Source organism: Otolemur garnettii, unplaced genomic scaffold, assembly GCF_000181295.1.
Source record: "Otolemur garnettii isolate 467f Iridium unplaced genomic scaffold, OtoGar3 scaffold00111, whole genome shotgun sequence".
In the NCBI taxonomy this organism is placed as follows: domain Eukaryota; kingdom Metazoa; phylum Chordata; class Mammalia; order Primates; family Galagidae; genus Otolemur; species Otolemur garnettii.
In genome coordinates, this window is record NW_003852506.1 from 6,144,503 (window position 1) to 6,152,466 (window position 7,964).

Here is a 7,964-nt window from a genome sequence, read left to right on the forward strand (position 1 = left end):
GCAGAGCCTGGATCCCAGAAGGCAAGAGATCAAGGCTTTAAGAAGGAACGATCCTGTGGCAAACCTGCAGGCAGGTCAGCAAAGGGGGGCTGAGAACCACTCCCTGGGGAACCTGCGGAGCCTTCCTGAGCTTGACGGTGAAGGTGAAGAAGAAAGGGAAGCGTGGTGTTGGAGATGATAGGTAATCCATTACTGGAGAAACTGGAGTTTCATTACTGGTGTTGGAGATAGGTAATCCATTACTGGAGAAACTGGAGTTTCATTACTGGTGTTGGAGATAGGTAATCCATTACTGGAGTTTCACAGAGAAAAATGAAGAGTAAAATGGGAGAAATAACAGCATGTTTTCTCCCCGACAGGAAAGAGTCAGTGAAAAAAAAAAATGTTAAAGCTTTAAAGAAGACAGAGAGAGCAGCTGAAGCAACGTTCCTGGGTATGTGGGAGGTGACAGGCTGGACTGCACACAGAGTGGCTGTGTCCGAAGAGCAGAGACAGGGAAAAGAATGTGGGCACCACGATGGGAGGCACAGCAGGGGCAGCTGGTCTCTGCTGATTGCGGCTATGATGAATGAAAAAGCAACGTTGAGAAGGAGCATGAGTGAGAAGCTGCTGGAGACTCAAGAAGAAAGAAGCCACTGCAGGCTAGGCAGCTAGTGCAGGGGCTGGCCCACCTGTTTTTATATGGCCTCAGTGCTAAGAATAGTTTTTCATTTTTAAAGTAAAATATAGAAAGGTCTATTGGCCTTTTAAAGAAAACAGGTACTCAAAAAGAGTTGAAGACATTTCCTCTTGGCCCACAGAGCCTACAATATTTATTATTGGCCCTTTACAGAAAAAGTTGGCCAACCCTTGACCTAGCAGAGGGAGGGAGTAAAGGGCCCCGCAGCAGGAAAGCACTGGGCAGGAGCTTGACAGAATATCAATCCACTGCATCCTCACACAAGTACTACAAGTTAAATATTAATAACCCAATCTTAGATGAGCTAATTGTGTCTCAGAGAGGCTCAATAACTTCCTCAAGGTGACACAAATAGTAAGGAGGAGATAAAGATTTATTCAGCAAATGTATCAATGTCACAAATTTCCGTTTCCTTTCCACCTTGCCACGCTACATCACAAAAGACTATGACCTCTTTTTCTTTGCTTTGGATTTTTGCCTATGCAATGCAAGGTGACAGAGGGGAGTAGCATGTGCAGCAGAATGGGCCCACTTTAGAGCTGGACAGACTAAGGTACGGACCTTAGCCTGCTGGCTTTGTGGCCTGGAACGGGATTCATAACATTTCCAAGTCTCTATTATGCTTATCTGTAAAATCAGATTAATAATAACTAAACCATTTGAAATTTCTAATATGCAAACATTTTCAACCTGAAAAAATGACTATTTCATGTAGTGCTGACTGGTACCTATCATCTAAGGATTTTGTGTGGATTAAAGGTAATATACATAAAGCATGTGTACTTTATGGACACTTAAATGTGATTTTATGGGCAATAATAATAGGAGCATCCTGATATCTACAGAGGTATTTATTTAGAGGGAAGGGGCTAGGAAATAAGGTCAATCATATACACTCGGCCCAGAGCCACAGGGAAAAATGAGATGTAGAAGCTGCAGGAGGCCTGGAGGGGGCCAACCTAAAGTCATCTTGGTGACATTTGGCCTGTGGGCAACTTAGGGACCAATTTCCAATACCTGGAAGACTGTCATGGGAAAGACAGGTTCATCTTATTCTACTCAGTTTGGCTAGGGAAGATAGGATGAGGGATCATGGGTGGAAATTACATGAAGACAGATTTATAGACCTTAAAACTAAAAGTTTCTGGTAATTAGAATTATTAACTAGGAAATGAGCTGCAGTGGAGAACACAGAGTTCAAAGGGAGACTGGGAAATCAAGAGTTAATATATCACTGGAGGAATCCCCTAATGGGTAAGTGTTGGACTAGATGTCCTTTGAGAAGCTTTGCAATTCTAAAATGTTATGAGCTGGTAGCCCCTGGCACTGGCCTGATAATGCTCTAAAGTTTGATCAGCCAGGTGTCTATAATAGTACCTGACACAGAGTAGGCATTTAAGCAATATTTGCCCATCTCCTTCATAGCTCCTCTGACTCAAATTCAAAAATAACTAGCTAGTTGTCCTACCACCCAGCAGTTGTATGTGTCTACCCTTTGTTTCATCACTTTGACTTTCCCATCATTTGCTGATTAAGAAACAGAGGAGATTCAAATTTGAATCTCACTCTCTTCCTATGAAGCTGTTGTCAGAACAAAGTTAGTATCATTTTGTTTGAATAGGCTTTTCCAAGAGAGGATCACTGGGATTTGTATCACTAACAAGGGAAGAAACCTTTCCTAGAAGACAAGGTGATAAAGAAGCAATTGGCATTTGAGAGAGATTCTTTTCTCCCAGTTGGAAAGAATAGAAATGAAATGGAGGAAGGTGAACATTGGCATTTGGACCGTTTCTCCCCGGTAATTTTGAAACAAAAGAACTGTCTCATCATGATAGGATGATTAAAGCAAGTTGCTTTTGCTTCCCTTAGAAAAGACAAGTTATAAGGAAGAAATTTGCCTGTAACAAACAACTTTAAATTAGAGTAATGGGGGAAGAACCACTGCCCCTCAAAGTAAAAGCACCTGAGAATCATTAGAAAGTTCTCCATAGCTTCCAGGTACCTGAAGAACTTCTGTACAAGGTCATGGGCTTGTAGCAATGAGAATCTAGACCCTGTGGCCTAGGTCGTACCCCAGTGACCTTGAGCAGATTACTCACATCTCCAAATCTAGTGTCTCGGCTACAAATGGAGATCGTATAACATTGACTTCGTAGGATCATTTCAATTCAAATAAGGTTCTTTTTATCAAACAGTGAGCATAGGACCTGGAAAATCATGAACATTCAAGAAATTTTAATTACATATACATATCTGTTAACCCAGAAGGTGACATCAGAGGGAATTAGCACTCCCTCCCAAATATTGCTAAAACACTTAATAAAGGCAAAGATTAATACCACTTCCACCAATATCTAAGGTCGACAAGCAATTACTATCAGAATTCCTAACCATAAATTCTATGGAGTAAAATGGTAGAAATCAGTCTATGTTCTACACAGTTTTGTCCAAATAAAATAAATAGCAACTCATGTGTCCATATTTGTCTGCCCTAGCTAATAGCCAGAAAATTTAAAAAGCAGTTGCTTCTCTGTTGAACTGGTACTGTTCTGAAGTGATCAGAATGTTTCTATCGTATCATCATTTTTCCATATTTTTTCAATGCTTTTAACTCCTCAAGAAACAGAATCACTGGGAATAGTAGAAATGACTCTTTCTGGGACAATATAATTCCAATAGTGTAGGTTATGCAGGGCAGGGCAGAAGAAATTAAGGTTCTAGTGGCAGCACATACTGGAGATTACAGGTTTTAGCATCCCACTCTCAGAAGACCATAGATTAAAGCAGAAAGGGTAGGAGAATATTCCACTTTAGAACACCAGCACCATGTTGGTGAGAACTTCCTAGACACTTGGGGTAGGGGCTCCCACAAAGGCCTGTCTTCAGCTGTCTATCTGAGAAGGAAAATGGTACCCATTCCCCTTATCTTTAGTAGATGCCAAATCCTCCTGTTGGCTAAGGAGGAAAGAAACAAGAGCTTGGGGCCTTGCAAACAATACATAGGAATAAGAGAAAGGGAACAACAACTACAAGACTCAGAGATAGACAGAGCGCACCTCTGAAAATTACTGAAAGAACCAGCATGAAGTTCTAGGTAACTGGGGAGACTTCAATACGCCACAAAATGACTGGCTTCTTCCAAGAGCCACAAAGAGCAAATGGATTGCAATAGATTAAGAAGTAGATGAAAAGATGAAATTAAATTATCAATAAATCTAAAGATTTAAAAATCATAATAACGCACACTACTACAAGAAGGCAGTGTACACAAGGAATAGGTAGAGGAGGGAAGCTAACAAGTTAATAACAGCAGTGAAAAAGAGGGAGTGAAAGCAGATGTCAGCATGACAAATCGAACATGTCTGGTGTTCAGAAACTTACAGGAAAAAGACAAAGACTCAAGTGATGAGTAAGATGATGATTTTAAAGGAGAGTTTGAAAACCCAATTACATCATTTCATGTCTTCCTCAGGAGAATACCGAGATAATTAGGAGCAAAGCAATCATCAAAATCATGAACAAAGAAAATACTTTTGAGCTGAAGAAGCCCTAAGTATGCAAGCAGGAGGATGCATTCCCTGTTATCCATGAAACAAATAGAGGAAAATACAAATTACACATAAAACATTCTGAAACCATAACTACAAAGACAAAAAAGCCATCTTGTTAACATTCACTTGGAAAATACCTGGTCGCTATGAAGAAGCAAAGTCAAATGATCTTGCACTTCTATGTAACATTAAATTTATCTCATACATAATATTTATAAAATTTTTAGGAGGAAAATGTAGAAACAAAGATGATTCAATTCAGGTAACAAGAAAAAAAATTTAATATCTAAGTTCTTAGATAAGGTTTCATGATGCCCTTCTGGGAAAAAAATAACCTAAAGATATTTCTAGTTTAGAAAAATGAAGATTACAAACCTGAGAAAGGTGTACCAGAAAATAAACAGTATCAAGAACTGAAAGTATCTCAGTGAAGGAGTGGGTCTAAATAAGTATTATTACAAACACAAGTGCAAATTATACAAAGTAAATTTAAAAATAAGAAATGTAAAATTTTTATAAATAATGTAAGGATAACAATAGAGGTTGTATTATCAAAGCCTAGCAGGGTAGGAGACAGGTACAGAAGTGCCATAAATTTATCATGCTACTTAAAATGAGGACAAATGGTCACATCTCCTTAATAACTAAAGGCAACTGTGTTACAGAATGTATATTTGAAATTCAAGGGCAATTGAATTAAACTAGAAGACTCTGAAGTAGATACACAACAAAGAGAGAAAAGAAACAAAGAAAATATAGCTAAAGATCAGAGGATATGAGATGAAACCTGCCAACTGAAGTACAAGTAAAAATTATAAAATAACATGATATATTGGATTTGTTAAGATAAACTAAATTACCAATGGTTAAAACACGTGGTTTGGTGGGTGAGAAGAGAAGGGAACACTTATACACAGTGGTGGGAGTGCAAATTAGTACAGCCTTTTTGGAAAGAAGTATGGAGAGTGCTCAAGAGCAAGAATTAGACTTCCATTTGATCCCACAATCCCGTTACTAGGTGTCTACCCAGAAGAAAAAAGATCCTTTTATCATAAGGACATTTGTACTCAAATGTTTGTAGCAGCTCAATTCACAATCACAAAGATGTGGAAACAACCCAAGTGCCCATCAGCCCAGGATGGATTAATGAACTGTGGTATATGTATACCATGGGATATTATTCAGTCATAAAAGATGCAGACTTCACATCTACCTGTATTGTATTTACCTGGATGGAGTTAAAGAACATCCTCCTTAGTAAAGTATCTCAAGAGTAGAAAACAAGCTTCCCATGTACTCAATCCTATCCTGAAACTAGTGGAAGGACAGCTACAGGAAAAACACAATTAAATTCAAGGGGGGAAGTGCAGGAGGGAACTCAGTAAGTTCCCACCTAGCAGGTACATTGCAGGGAGTATATGGCACACCTCCTGGGCGAAGAACTCAACTACAACTCAGATGTTACCTAACAAATGCAAATAATGTAACCTAATGGTATGTACCCTATAGGAATACCAAAAAAATAAAGTCTCTTTTAATTGTGGCTTGTGTTCTTATCTAAAAAATATAAAATAGATCCTTTTGTGGTTCATTAGCATGGAGAATTGGTCTTCATGCTCATGTGTGAGATGTGCCCTCCTCAAACCTGGTTACATCACATTACCTGTCTGATGTGAAAAAGAAAGAAGAGAAGAAAAGAAGAAAAGGAAAATAATTTAAAAGTAGGCAAACTTAGTAGCTCCACAGAGTCCTCAGGGACCTGGGATACGTCCAGCTTTCTGCACTGCTACCCTCGTGTGGTCCTTGTATGTTATAGATGCTCCAGCTCAGAATGTCACGTCTGGAGTCTACCCCGCAGAAAGGAAAAGGAGAAAGACGCATATTCCCTGCTGCTCCAGGGACATTAGTCGGAAGTTACACATATCACGTCAGCCTTCATCCCTCATCTGTAATTTAGTCACAGGCCACACTTTGCCCACAAAAGAGCATGGGAAAATGAATAAAGACCATACACGGCAGTTCTTCTGGCCTTTGCTCAGCTAAAAATTTGAGGTGCTATTTCTATATTCAAATAATTTTAGTAGATCAAATCAGAGAGAAAAGTGTGTGAAGACCAGTGCTAGACAATTTGAAAAAAATCAATTAACCTGGATTTCCACTTTACTTTTTATAAAAAAAAAAAATCAATCTTTAACTATGCAAAAATAAAAATAGATAAGTGCTAAAAGTAAATGATGGATAAATTTTTTATAATCAAGTCTTTCTAAGAATGTCTAAATTAAACATAAAAGTCTTTAACATCAGAAACATAAAGGTAATGGAAAGTAAAATAATTAAAATCTTGGAAAATAGATCATATATGATAGTGACTTTATTTCTATAATATATAAAGAAATGTCATAAATCAAAAAGAAAAAGATGAAGGCTTCAATATAGAAATGAGTGAGGAGCATGAAGTAATCTGAGAAATGAATACTAAATGGTAAATACAAGTTCGGGAAAAGTTTTTCCTTTACCAAGAATCACTGCCATTAAAACCAAAATAATGAGACACTATTTTTCTCAAATCAAATTGTCAAATTTTCAAATACCATAACACCAATGATGGCAAAATTTCCTTTGAAATGGGAAATCCCACTTAACATTGGTAAAAGTATAATTCAACCATAAAATTCAAAATCTCAAAATTACTCATTTTGAGACCATTGAAGAAATCTCAAAATTACTCATTTTGAGACCAAAAGGACCATTAAACCAGCAAGTCCCCTTCTAAGAACACATTCTAGGGAATACGTATAGATTATACATATCAAACACCTATACAGATGAGTTTATAGTGAAAAACTGAAAATAGCCTAAGTGTCAAATAAGGGAAGTTTATTAAAATCACTAACTAGACCACGAAGACATCCCTTTTATTTCATCTGAAAACATCCTGTCCTTCTTCTATAAGATTAACTGTATTGTATAATTTTGAATCTTATAGTACAGAAGCGTTGCTGGTTTTGTGTTTGCCTTTGTACGCAGCTGTGCCCCCTGGTAGAGATAAGCACCTTGAAAACAGGGCCCTGTTGTCTTGTTCAACAACGAGAACTTTGCATGGCTCTGTAAACGGCAAAAATTCAGAAAATGTTTCCAAGAAGTCGTATGAACCAATGGAAAACACTGCTGTGAAGTAATTACTCTGTTCATACAAAACATAATCGCTGAGGACCAGCCATGTGCCCATCCTGAGCTGCACACTGGGGTTTGAAAGTGAACAAGATATTCTTGACTCTCATTGAAGAATGAGAAGGTGGCATTTAGAGTGGAAAACAGAAAAAAAAAACCATACAAACAAATACATTCAATGCACCAAATAATGATGTTCTGGTCAACAACAGACTGCATATACAGTGGTGGTCCCATAAGGTTATAATACCATATTTTTACATACACAAATACTTATCATTGTGTTACAATTGCCTGCAACATTCACTGTGGGTTTGTAGCACAGGAGCAATAAATGATACCAGCTAGCCTAGGTGTATAATAGCCTGTATAACCCAGATTGTGCAAGTGCACTCTATGATGTTTGCACAACAACAAAATAGCCCAATGATGCGTTTCTCAGAAAGTATCCTCGTTGTTAAATGATACATGACTGCATCTAAATATTTATATAGTATGGAAATGGCTATGAACATAACCATCAAGAAGATGAAACAGAACATAACAGCCCTGTTTATTTGCAC

The 7,964-nt window shown here is 37.9% G+C and overlaps 1 pseudogene; it reads left to right on the top strand.

Annotated features, from left to right (window-relative positions):
* The first annotated feature begins 5,805 nt into the window (after window positions 1–5,805).
* Window positions 5,806–5,903, top strand: LOC111727552 (annotated as a pseudogene).
* The last annotated feature ends 2,061 nt before the right edge of the window (window positions 5,904–7,964 follow it).